The 14,205-nt window shown below is 43.8% G+C and overlaps 1 long non-coding RNA gene across 1 annotated transcript in view; it reads right to left on the bottom strand.

The window, feature by feature from the left end:
• LOC310845479 overlaps nt 1-14,205 on the bottom strand; it is a 485,939-nt gene that overhangs the window by 454,477 nt on the left and 17,257 nt on the right. The gene's annotated exons all lie outside the window — the stretch shown is intronic.

Here is a 14,205-nt window from a genome sequence, read left to right on the forward strand (position 1 = left end):
AATTCTGTGTGCTCTGTTTTCCATCACGGTGTTCCGTTGCACCAGAAGAGGTTTAGTCATGCTTGCTACATGACCTGGAAAGCTGCCTTGTGGACAAATGCCAGCTCCCTCGGCCTGAAAGCGAGATGAGCACTGCAACTCCATAGTTGCCTTTGACTGGACTTAACCACCCAGGAGTCCTCTAGCTTTAGCTTTTTAGTCCACCAGGACCACACTGACTATTCCTGCACTGTTGAAAACCTACAAGGATAATACCATGTATGAAGCACGTCAGCATATTGTAAGAAAGTCACATCCATAACAGTGCTACTGCTGCTGCATCAATGTGCAAGACATACGGCATAGTGCAACAGGAAAAGCGCTGCTCAGTAGACTCACTGCCTATAACTTGTTGCAGAAAATATTTAAGAATATAATATAAGAGCCCTGCTGAATCAGACCAAAGGCCCATCTCATACAGCATCCTTCTTCTGCAAGATCTGCTCTTGGTGCTCTTCAGATCCCAGTTGCAGGTCAAAACTTGTTGCTTGATAAAATTAATAATGCTTCCATCCATTTACCAGAAGCAAACACTACATTGGCTGATCTTTTAATTTCCCGGATCCCTTTTAAACAATTGGTGTTAACTCTGGCCAGACCAGCAGTTTCACATTTGTGTTCTTAATGAACACTTGGGAGGGAATACCATTCCTGGAGAGTTCTACAAGAGCAACATTAAGACTTGTCAGTTTGCATTTCTTAATGCAGAAAGTATTGATCTGATGTGTAGAGATCTTTCCTATTATAATTAATTCAAGAGGGTTCTGGAAGCTTCTCTGTGAGAAAGAAACAAGCAGAAGGTTCATGATGTTTGGGTTATTCCTTCTGGGAAGCTGAGTACAGCTGGCTTAAACTGGTTCTGTTATCTTTTTCTGTCAAAGTCATGCTGACTATAAAAGTAAGGCCAGAAGGAGCCTGGGTTTCCCTTTCTCTTTTGGGCGGTAGTTCTATCTCTCCTCCTTCTGGTGTAGTCAGTTTGGATCCCTTCCAGTCGGGATTCAGGCCTCATCATGGGACTGAAACTGCCTTGGTCGCACTGGTTGATGATCTCCGGCGGGCTAGGGACAAAGGTGAGAGCTGTTTCCTAGTTCTGCTGGATCTCTCAGTGGCGTTTGATACCATCGACCATGACATCCTTCTGGACCATCTTGAGGGGCTGGGAGCTGGGGGCACTGTCATACAGTGGTTCCGCTCCTTCCTCCTGGGCCGTGTTCAGAAAGTGGTGGTGGGGGATGAGTGTTCAGACCCCTGGGCTCTCACTTGTGGGGTGCCCCAGGGTTCTGTCCTCTCCCCCATGCTTTTCAACATTTACATGCAGCCTCTGGGAGAGATCATCAGGAGGTTTGGGCTGGGTGTTCATCAGTATGCAGATGATACCCAGCTCTACCTCTCTTTTAAATCAGAACCAGTGAAGGCGGTGAAGGTCCTGTGTGAGTGTCTGGAAGCGGTTGGAGGATGGATGGCGGCTAACAGATTGAGGTTGAATCCTGACAAGACAGAAGTACTGTTTTGGGGGGACATTGGCTCCCAGTATGTTTCCGAGCACAATTCAAAGTGTTGGTGCTGACCTTTAAAGCCCTAAATGGCCTCGGTTCAGTATATCTGAAGGAGCGTCTCCTCCCCCATCGTTTTGCCCGGACACTGAGGTCCAGCGCTGAGGGCCTTCTGGCGGTTCCCTCACTGCGAGAAGCCAAGTTACAGGGAACCAGGCAGAGGGCCTTCTCGGTAGTGGCGCCCGCCCTGTGGAATGCCCTCCCATCAGATGTCAAAGCGATAAACAACTACCTGACATTCAGAAGACATCTGAAGGCAGCCCTGTTCAGGGAAGTTTTTAATATGTGACATTTTAGTGTATTTCTCATCTCCGCTGGAAGCCGCCCAGAGTGGCTGGGGAAACCCAGCCAGATGGGCGGGGTACAAATAATAAATTATTATTATATTATTATTATTATTCTGGTGTGGTGTTCTATTCATAGTATGCTTAGTGGCAAGGTTTAGACTTATTATAAGTTATTGTAAGTTTAAGTTAAGTCTGCTGCAACTGGATTAAGAAAACAAATTAAGAAAAACATGAGGGGGTGAGAGGAAGAGGTCGGAGGTTGCAGGCAGCCCTGTCTATGGTAATATGCAGGTTGAGTTGGGGTGAGCATGGGTTGCCTCATTCATTGAAATGTCACTAAGTGCTTCATGCAGCGTGGAATATTTGTCCTCTTCTGTGCCTGAACAAGTCACATCCGTGGTGTGCACAGCACCTACCATTCAGAAAAGCTGAATGCAGCTAATAGCAGCATGGATGTCCTTATGGAATTGCTGGATTGAGAGGGAATGGGGAACTACCCCCCTCCCAAAATCAAAATTCTATTCGCAATGCAAATCAGGACAACAGGGAAAATGTATTTCCTTTTCGCTATTAATGACGGTGGAGCAATCCTGATTGTGTAGTCAGTTTCTGCAGCCTTTTTCTAGGCACCAGCTGAGCTTTGCATTCCCAGTGGATAGATTAATGAGTTACACTCAGTGTGCAGGGTTTTGAAATCTCTGAATAAGGAAAAAAACAAATGACTTGGCGTGTTATGAAAGCTAAATTTATTTGGTGTATCTGCAGCTATCAAAGAAATACCGGTAGTTTTAAGAAGTACTTTAACCAGTGTAATATTCATGCTGTTTGCACATCTTCACAAGCACGTATTGAACAACTAGGATGTTCAAGAAAAATACAGTCGTCTCAAGATACCCATACCAGGGCTATTACTCACCTTCCCTGTGTGGGTGTTGGTACAAATTCATTCCCCATATCTGGAGAAGGGTGATAGCCTACATTTAGTGAAAATCCAACATTCTCTCATATTTATGTTTACTTAAAGTAAAATGGATCCCCTGTCTCTAATAGGCAGTTTGATGAAAATGTTTGGGGCAAGTGTAGGCTGTGGAAGGCCACACCCATATTTAGATCTGTAGGGGTGTGTTCTCCAACACATGTCTGGTGCCTGAGAACTGGAAACTGGAGCCACTCACTTTGCAGACTAAATCCATGTGGGGCAACTTTGCCTGGCAGCAGTGCCAGATTTAGGGTGTTGTGACTGGTGTCCCTGCACAGGGTGCCAAACCAAGGGGGCACAAAATTGAGAAAATCCATACTTGAGAAGGTCCATTTGGGGGCACCAAACTTCAGACTTGCACAGGGTGCCATATTACAAAATATTACCAAGTCCATCCCTGCTGGCAGCACAGAGCCCAAAGAACAGCAAAGTTGGGCAGAGTCCCACCTCCATGTTAGGGCTCTCACAGGATCCCAAGAGAGGAAAGCCTCCCTCATGGTCCTTGTAAGAGAGGGAAGGGGCAGAAGCTTTAAAAGGCCTCTCCTATGAGGGTTCATGGCCATTTTGCCCTGGAAGCTTTCCTTCCCACCACCACCAAGGAGTTAAAGACTTCACTAAGCAATTTGGGTGGGTAGCTTGTTGACAGGGCAGGAAATAATTTTTCCTTTCAATCTTAATTTGCACAAGGTTGGGGGGGTTGTCTGTATATTTGCTCCAGTGAAATTCTGGTTTACATTTGCTAGGCACTGATAACATTTGTTTGAAGGAGCAGAAAAACTTTTTAATGTATGTGACAAGAGGCCCAAGGATGCTACTAGTCCAGAGATGGAAAGAAGAAGGAGTTCCTACCAGAGAGGAATAGCAAACCAAACTGTTGGATTACGTCAAAATGACAAAACTGACTGGAAAACTCAGGAACCAAGAAGACAAAAACTTCAAGAAAATTCATAATTTATTTAGGAGCCCTCTATAAGCAGTTGAAAACATTAGCAGGATTCTAATAACACTTGTGATGTAATAAACACTATGGACAATATGTTCAGATTCAAAAAATAGATTACAAAATAATATACAGTTGAAAATGTTGACAATAGGACCCATGGAGGGGGTGGTGGGAAGTCTCAGGATTCAGAGGAATCTCTATATATGGATATATAGATATATGGTATTGTTTTAACTCTATATTTGTAAAATCAAATAAAAATGATTTTTTTTAAAGAGAACATTTGTGTGTATGTGGGCAGAAATGGCAAGGGGCCAGAGGAGCGGATTTGCCATGACATGCTCTAAGCTCAGGTCGGGGTCTCTGCCTGGCTGAAATCCTCACCCCAGTCATTCAGCAAGACCCTGGATGCTTGGCTTGCACTGCAACAGGGTTCAATGCTGGGTTACTCCCATTGATGGGACTTGGTGCTTCTCAGATTCCACCCACCAGCAAGGGCTGAATGAAATAAAGAGATGATCCTTGCCCTACTGCCATGCCATCCCTGCCTTCCCTGCTGCAGTCTGTAAAGTTTGGGCTTGATTTTCTACCCCACATTGAGGATGGATCTACACATGGGGGGTGGCGGGGGAGCTATAAATAAGTCAAAAATTAAATCGTTATAGCAAAAGAAAAAAATACTATGTAAAAATCGCATAGCCTTTTTTTTTTTTTTTTTTTTTTTTGCTATCCGGCACCATCTGGTGTTGCATGTTTATAACGCGTTCAAAGTGTTGCTTTTTTTACTAATGTAGCTGAGTCCCCGGTGTCCTGTCCCTATTATTCTGCTGCTCCCATGGGTCACTTACCAGGGCAAATCACTATCCATATTTCAACCCTGGGGGATGATTGGGGCTACCTTTTAGAAATCTTGTTAGTGTTAACACACATATATCAATGCCGTCTTCATTTTTCATTTCCAACCTTTTGGTCACCTGAAGTTAAATCTTTTGCAGGGGTGGGGAAGGAGGGGAGTAATGATTTGTCAGCCTGGTGCTCATGACCATAAATATATGCATGTGGATACTAAGCCACTACATAGCGCCTCATCAATCATTTCACCTGCTGTCACTAGTGATATTCAGTTTGAATTGTTCATCACATATCATAGTACAATGGTCTTTTTTAAAGTGTATCTTTTGTCTAAAGAACATTCTCTTGAATCAGGACAGGACTGACTGTTGCAGTGTATATTAATATGGATTGTTTGATTGTTGCACCTATATCCCACCTTTCCTATGAGGAGTTCATGGTCCCCCTTCCTTGTGACGTAGGCTAGGCTGAGAGATTGACTTGGCCAAATGTCACCTACTGAGTTTCAATGTAAGTGGGGATAATAATAATAATATTTTATTTATATCCCGCCCTCCTCAGCCGAAGCTGGGCTCAGAGCGGCTAACAACAATAAAAGTAACACATAAAATCACAATCAATTAATTGAAATACATTCAAAAATCAATTCATTCTAAAATCAATTCATGATCAAATTAATGGCAACCATTGGGCTAACATTCTACAAGGATTACCAAAGGAGGGGGTCAGACTATGCCTTGGCCAAAGGCCTGGTGGAACAGCTCTGTCTTGCAGGCCCTGCGGAAAGATGTCAAGTCCCCTGGGGCCCTAGTCTTGTGTCTCTTGTGACACAGCATTCCACCAGATTGGAGCCACAGCTGAAAAAGCCCTGGCTCTGGTTGAGGCCAGCCTAACCTCCCTGTGGTCTGGGGCCTCCAAGATGTTTTTGTCTGAAGACCGTAAGGTCCTCCATGGGACATACCAGGAGAGACGGTCCCGTAGGTACGAGGTTCCTATGCCGTATAGGGCTTTCAAGTTTAAAAGCAGCACCTTAAACCTGATCCTGTACTCTACCGGGAGCCAGTGCAGCTGGTATAGCACCGGGTGAATTTGATCCTGTGGTGAGGACCCCATAAGGAGTCTCTCCATGGCATTCTGCACCCGCTAGAGTTTCTGGGTCAGTCTCAAGGGCAGCCCCACGTAGAGTGAGTTACAATAATCAAGTCTGAAGGTGACCGTCGCATGGATCACAGTGGCTAGGTCAAGTCTGGGTCTCTCCAGTCATAGGGCAGAGTTCTAAGCACTAAACTATGTTGACTATAGAACCAGATGGAAAATAGCCGCTGTGCAATAGTGGACGGTGGGCCTCTGTCAGGGGCTGGACTGAGGAGGAATGTTGGGAACTGTCCCCCCCTTTTTCTGCACCTTCCCAAGAAGCGGAGGGCAGTATAGATTTAGATACAGTGGCTTGCAGAAGGTCATAGTTCAGAGGTGGCAGGGGGGAGAAGCTAGGAAATATTGGGAGAGCATCAGGAAAAAGAAGACCAGGGGAGAGTCAGCTAACAGACTCAGTGTCTCTTAAAAGCATTCCTGACCGCCCTCTCCCAGGACCAGGTGTGCCTTGAGAGTAGTAGAACAGAAATCTCAAAGGCAGAAAGCACAGATCAGCCAGCAGAGCAGTGACGTAAAATAGGAGGGACTGAGGGGGTGGGACTTTACTTGAAGCAATGCCATTATCTAAGAGAGACCACATTCCTTCGTCTCTCTCTCTCTCTCTCTCTGAATATTAAATAAACTACTTGGTAAGAACTCTTCTTGTTTTTCTGCTTCTTGGCATCCCACCGTGGGAGGGATAGGATTCCCTGAAGTCTCAACAGCATCTCAGACAGTGGTCTGCGCAACACAATTCTATGCACATTGACTCCCTATGTTCAATGGATTTCCCTCCTTGCCTTAGCATTGCATCCTTGGAGTGATAACAGGGAAGGAAAGACATGCCCCCGCTTTCATCTGTTAGCAACTGAAGAACATCAATGGCCCCAGCTCCAACACATTGGAATACATGCACACAAACAAACACCTGGATGGTGTCACTCCCTTCTAGTTTGCTACACATATTTTGGAAGTGCCAATTACAACTGTGGGTTTTCCTAGAACAACCTTCAGTCTTTGGAATTAATGTATCCCATGTAGCTGAATTAGATTAAGGCTTTTCCTGGGCCTAATTGCTTCTAAGTGTTCAGGTCCTGTGATCACAGAGAATACATAAAACTGCCCAAGAATGTCGATTCTTAGCCGTCTCAGTGTGCTGGGAGATTTTCCAGCCAAGGGGGATGAATTAAACAATTTAAAAAGAAGTGCTCTGTCCTGTTTGCGATAGCAGAGAGAATGAGAAGAAATGGATGTTAATGAAGTTTTCAGATGGGCATAAGAATTCCTCTAACACCCACAGGCTTGAGAAAACGCCAACATAAACCAGAGCATCTGTCTTTCTGAAGAGCCGGTTGATGAAGAGAAACATTGCCAGTGCTTAGTCAGACTTTTCTCACAATCTCTAAGACTGATGTGGCAGTTTGCCGGTGAGAACTTTCAGCTTGATGCCCTCTCTGCTAAGGATGGAGGGGTAGTTAATTCAGCGCACAACTGACACCCCTTGAATGCTGCTTTCTCAAATTTTACAATGCAGTTCCCCAACCACAAAATGAGGAGGGGCTATTGGGTTGTTTTTATTTTTATTATGTATTTTGTAGTTTTATATCTTTATTTTATTCTGTGAACCACCCTGAGACCCCCAGTTATAGGGTAGTATATAAATTCAAAGAAGAAGGAGAAGATATTAAAGGAAAGTGTGCACAAAAAGTGTCTATATTAGAGTAAATAACATGCCGAAATGGATGCCAGTTGCTGCAAATGGTAGGAGGAGAAAGGGCTTCTTATTCTCGTAAATTAACGTGTCAGTGTGGGTGATGTAGTTGTAATCACTGACCTGCATATCTCCTAAATTTGCAATAGTTAATGCTCATATAGCCTGGGTGCCCCCTGCTTCATGCAAATATGCATGAAAGTGTGTTTCTTGGGTGTAAGCCTTCAATTTGGCAAACATCTAGAACCTTGTGTGGTTGATTCCATGCACAAGATTTTGTTACTCTCACCGAAAAGCTGTACAGTGGTACCTCTGGTTACGTACTCAATTCGTTCCGGAGGTCCGTTCTTAACCTGAAACTGTTCTTAACCTGAAGCACCACTTTAGCTAATGGGGCCTCCTGCTGCCGCTGTGCCGCCGCTGCACAATTTCTGTTCTCATCCTGAAGCAAAGTTCTTAACCCGAAGTATTATTTCTGGGTTAGCGGAGTCTGTAACCTGAAGCATATGTAACCTGAAGTGTATGTAATACAATGGGCACCAGCAGAGAAAAGACCCTGCTCCGTGTAGCTCCTGCCTTGTCATTTGATAGGGTGATCAATTGCCCTCCTTCTTGACATGGAATGCTCTCTATTGGAGTCTCCAGGTCCAATATAAAGACGATAAGAAGGGAGATCAGGGACCTTGAAGTCCCAAACAGCTGTTAAGCAAGCAAGCAAGCAATTTAGCTGGTGCTGAAATCATAGCAAAAGTAGCTGCCAGGAGAGCCTCTGTGGAAAAGGCATTCTACAACCAGAGTGCCACCACTGCAAATACTTTCTCTCCCATAGCTACTCATTGTACCGCACTTGACTGGGCCACGCTGAGAAAGACATTTGATGTTCTCAAGGTCTGGGTAGAGAAAGTGCTTCAGAGTCTAAGGAGCTGGGTGGGTACATGTATAGAAAGACGGTCCGTCCTCAGACCACCGCCCCCCTAGGTTTTTGCATATTGCTATTTTGAGCAGCTTCTGATAAAGAAGACAATCTGAGAGCCCTGAGATGCAATGAGCAGTCTTTCTGAAGAGGTGGAATTCTGTTGCATCTCTGCACCGGAAATTATGGATGAAAGCATTCCTCCAGGAGAGGAGAGGCAAATTTACCTGTCCTGGTAGAATGAAAGAAAGGCTGGAATGGGAAAACATACACAGATGCAACACACAGTTTTCTCTGGTGACAGAAACTTCATTTAATTTAGTTTCTCACAGCACACTAGCAGGCCTCTTGCATCACACTAGCCTGCCTGTGATAAGTAGACTTGATTCTGTTGCCATTCTCAACTCTACATATTTAAAGAGGTGGCAGCAGCTTATTTACCTCCTGAGGCCTTGCTCTTGTTCCTTGAAATCTCCATGTGCCTGAGTAATCTTGGTAATTCTTGGCATGTCATCTACTGTCCGTGCAGAGTCCACTGTGACTTGCCATCTCTCAAGAGCAAAGAACAGCAGGGCATATTAGATTGAATTTCTCAGCATCACACTTGCCCAGCTGCCAGAAAGTAAAATTCTTCTCTGAATCTGAGATTTAGCATCTACATTACTCACTTTTCCCTTCATTACTGAGGCAGTGATCTATATGTTTACATAGTGAGATGAGACCAAAGTGTCTCAGGAAATACACTCAGATCAAAGGGATTGGCTCTCTCCACTCAGGGCTGAGAAACCCTGTCAATATCAGCACCCATTTCATAAATTTAATTTCTTGGAGTGGTCATGGGATTGAGCGGTAGGACTGCATCACTATGCTTCTGAAAAGGAACCAGCTTTCTTGCACAGCATTGCAACAAGACTGAGCAAGTCCATCCCTTTGGGACCCTCCTCTTTCAAAGTGCTGTGGACCATGTGGCCTGTACCCAATTGTTAGCCATAGTTATGCAGCACAACCCTATGCATGTCTACTCAGAGTTAAGTACTACTAGATTCCACTGAACTTACTATGTGCATGCGTGTAGGACTGTAGCTATAAGTTACATCATTGGTAAACCATTTTTCCCAAAGGCATCACAGCATCTTCTCAGTGGTGCAGCAATGAAACTTCTTGCACATTTGCAAAGCTAAGCAGGATCTGGTGTGGTTTCAAATTGGATGGGTGACTTGTGTGTTCAGATGCTTGAATTGCAGGGCATTGGACTAGATGACCCTCAGGATGACAAGACTAGAATTCTATGATCCCGCAACAAATGTTAAAGGAAAACACAGGTAAATCCATCAAAAATGCATTGCTATCCACATCAGCTTCTTATAAAAGACGATGTAACAGGCACAAAGAGTTCAGTAAATAGACACTAAAACAAATCTTAATATCAAACTATTGGAAGGATTAATTCATAATTCATTTCTAACAGGGAGAGATTAAGGTACCTCCTGACATATGAAGCTGTAGCAGGATATTGGATACCTTTTAAAGAGCTGCAAAGAGAAAGAGATGTGAAACTCCCTCGCTGACCTAGATGATGTCCATTGTTATAATGTGGTCAAAGTTCCAGACTGGAACCTGAGAGACCAGGATTCAGCTCCCCACTCAGCCATGAGGCTTACTCGGTGACCTTGGGTTGGTTACTGTCCCGCAGCCTAACTCAGCTCACAGGCTTGTTGTGAGGAAAAGTTGGGAAGGGCAGAACTATGTCCATCTAAAGGTAAAAGGTAAAGGTAAAGGACCCCTGGACAGTTAAGTCCAGTCAAACTTGACTACGAGGTACGACACTCATCTTGCTTTCAGGCTGAGGAAGCTGGCATTTGTCCACAGACAGCTTTCTGGGTCACATGGCCAGCATGACTAAACTGCTTCTGGTGCAATGGGATGGGACACCATGATGGAAACCAGAGTGCACGGAAATGCCGTTTACCTTCCCACCGTAGTGGTACCTATTTATCTACTTGTACTGGTGTGCTTTCAAAGTGGTAGCTTGGCAGAAGCTGGGACGGAGCAACGGGAACTCATCCCGTCGTGGGGATTCAAACCGCCAACCTTCTGATCAGCAAGCCCAAGAGGCTCAGTAGTTTAGACCACAGCGCCACCTGCTTCCCTTGCTTCCCATCTAAAGCTCCTTGAATTAAAGGTGAGATTTAATGAATGTTGAAAGTTCTCTGTTCTCTGGCGTATTTTGGAATGACTACCGAAATACAGGATGTTCAAAGTACTTCACAAATATCATTCTAGTCAGCCTGTAACGTAGGCCAGTATATTATTCTTCCTACATTGAAGCATTGTGTTCAATATGTAATAATGCAAGATGTCTGAGGTCAATGAAGCCTTTGCATGCTAAATCTGAAATTGTACTATTATAGTTTAAATAGGATTATGGAACAGTCTGTTTATTTTACTCTCACAACTACACTGCTGAGGTTTTAAACCTGGGAACATTCTGTGCCAAGTGCTCATTCTATTACAATTAAGCAATGGCTTAATAAGAGGGCAAGAATTCAGATGTGGGAAGGGTTTGGAAAATTAAAATCCAGAATGCATTAATTACTAGAAGAGCATTTCAAATACAGTTATGGAACTGTATATTTTCTGGGTGTGTGTTTCTTTTCTCTATCCTCTTATGCATGAGCACTACTGGGACTTTTAGCAGAGGCTGAAGTCAGGTAATTTCCTGGTTTCCAAACACAATTCTATGCATGTCTACTCTGAAGTAAATCCAACTGAGTTCTCATTGCACATTTAGGATTGCAGCTTGAGAAAAGAAATATATGTTCCTTTAGATCAAGGCTGGCTAACCCCTTTTGTGCCAAGGGCTGCATTGACCAATAGCAACACTCTGGGGGAATCACATGTTAAAAGTGGGTGTGGCTGAAGCACAAAATGGTGGCTTTCATAATTTTTATGACTGTGTAAGTAATCTGTCTGAAAATATTGTATCTTTTGATTGCCCATCCCCATATTTTTGGGTTTTATACAGCAAAAACTGAAATGGAAAGAAGATAAAAGTCCCTACCAGAGAAGAATGGCAAATGAAGTTGATGGATTATGCCAAAATGGCTAAAATGACCAGAAGAATCAGAAATCGGGCAGACCAAAAATTTGATGAGGAATGGGGAATTTTTAAATAATTTATCTTAAAAACCATTGTAAACAGCTAAAATTGTTAATAGGACTGGAAGAACACTTGTAGTTTAATGGTGTTTTTGGACATAATGGAGATGTAAAAGATTTGGATTATAATAAAAAATGCAGGAGGAAATAACGAAAAATATGACCCACAAGGGGGGGGTGAGGGAAGTTCAGGAGATCCTTCGAAATCTTGTCTTTATATTGTATGTTGGATATGTGATTGTAAAACTTTAATCTGAAAAACCAAATAAATAAATTTATATAAAAAAGAACTGATTGATTGGTTAACAACAACAACAACACAACTATTTAATCGACAAGTTTCCCTTTAATGATACCTCCAAATTTCCCACATGGAGACAGGCTGTCCCGTTCTCCACCTTTGATCATATCTTCTTAGCTCCGGCAACCAGATTTGAACAGTTACCTCTTCCATGACCTCTTTCAGTCGGTGAGGAGAGAAATCGTAGATAACTCTGCCATTTATACAGCTGAAGCTTATAAAACACACATTTGCTGACCATTGTTATCACAATAAATAGTCTGGATGTTTTGGTATGACTTTTGCAGAATACCTTGAGCTGATCAATGAATATTAAGTGTAAACCGTTCCCCATGGAGCTGTACTATTACAATTTTCAACTTGAAATATATCCCACATGAATCATATGAAATATTGATGCAGCGAGTGATGAAAAAAACAAGGCTGGTTTTTTGCTTGGTTTATTTTTTGCCAGCGGGGTGGCAGCGGGGGAGGGATCCTGTTTTGGGTGTATCTTTAGCTGCTGAGAGAAAAATCCAATAAGCTAAGTGTGAAATGCAACCTCCAATAGATGACTCTTCCCTTTGTTTTCTTGCTTTTATTGTCCCTGCACATGTCATTCTGTTGTATTTGTGTGTCTGCTCCTTTGGAAGATTGAATTATATCCAAGTTGTTGATGCACTAGAATATAAAGCAGACAAGCTATTGATTGTTGCAAAGGAAGTGGGGTTGGGGTGCAAACAAACTACTTGGCCTGTTTTACGCTGTAAAGTAAAATGTACGCAATATTGTGGATATGTACAGTGATGGAAGTGGCCTAAAACAACCAGTTTCCCCTGTCATCTAACCTCAGTGGGAACACACCTTCATGGGGTGCAGATTCTTTGTAGCATCTTTCCACATAGTGAGAATTTGATCATATACATGTGGCTCAAACCACGCCTGGGCCCAAAGGCTGTATATTCACATAATGTGCAGCATTTGAAAAGCAGAGCAAAAAAAGGGGGGGGGGTGGGATAACGGTTTGCAAAGACACTTAAATAAAGCAGAGTCCAGAAATAGGAACTCTGTTAACATTCTACTGAATAAATTGAATTTTTTAAAACAAAAACAAGAAAGGCAGGAAAGGGAAGATCTCCCAGGGTGGGAAAAGGAGGGGAAGCTCCCAGGTGAGAGCTGGGAGGGTCTACCACCTTTTGTGTGGGACGAGGGTTAAGATACACCCCCAATAGCGGGCTTTGTGTTTCTTTTTCTTCCAGTTTTTCTCTGCGTTGTCTTTCTTTTTTTGTGTCTTGTTTTGTTTTGCTTTCTCCTGTTTCTAGTTTTATTCAGATTAGTTTGGCTTTTATTGTATTGTATGTTGTATGTATTGTATGGGATGCAGGTGGCGCTGTGGGTTAAACCACAGGGCCTAGGACTTGCCGATCAGAAGGCCAGTGGTTCAAATCCCCGCGATGGGGTGAGCTCCCGTTGCTTGGTCCCTGCTCCTGGCAACCTAGCAGTTCGAAAGCACGTCAAAGTGCAAGTAGATAAATAGGTACAGCTCTGGCGGGAAGGTAAACGGCGTTTCCGTGTGCTGCTCTGGTTCGCCAGAAGTGGCTTAGTCATGCTGGCCACATGACCCGGAAGCTGTACGCCGGCTCCTTCGGCCAGTAAAGCAAGATGAGCACCACAACCCTAGAGTCGGTCACGACTGGACCTAATGGTCAGGGGTCCCTTTACCTTTATGTTGAGATAGATATATGGAGTATAATTTAGGAAGAATGAAACATGGAGGTATTGTCTTTTAGAGACAGGCCTTGCTGAGGAACAGGAGCAAATTCAGTTTAACATCTGGAGGAAAACTCCCTCAGAACTGCACAGCGAATCAGACCACATGCTACCTGCGTGGTTGCTAAGCAACCCCTACAACACCCTCCTGGGTAGCATACTTAAAACAGAGGACAGAATTAGCACTTCTGTTGCAAATTGAATGATCCCTGTTGCTGCTGCTTTTTGAAAACTTGGGTATTTTTTGCACAAAGCCATTCCACTTCCGGGTGAGGTGGTGTTGCGGTCAGGCCACACGGCCTCCACACACAGTGGGGGCTGGTGAAGTCCCGCGTCATGGCCCCAGCCAGCCAATTCGGTTGGCTGGAGGATGTGGCTTATCCCTTTAAATCAGCAACGCAGCCAGGGGATCTCCTTTTTTGTTCTGGCTTCCACAGATCTGCAACGTGCTCTCCTGCTACCTTGAGTGTTCAAGCTTTTACCTTGAATTACTTCATGAGATCTGCCTTCCCTGCTTCGCAGCAGGAAGCGCTTTTGGAAGAGCCTCCTTCCCTCCATATTTTACTTTGTCTGCTTGTTTCCTTTACA

Source organism: Podarcis gaigeae, assembly GCF_964106915.1.
Source record: "Podarcis gaigeae genome assembly, chromosome: 5".
Lineage (NCBI taxonomy): Eukaryota > Metazoa > Chordata > Lepidosauria > Squamata > Lacertidae > Podarcis > Podarcis gaigeae.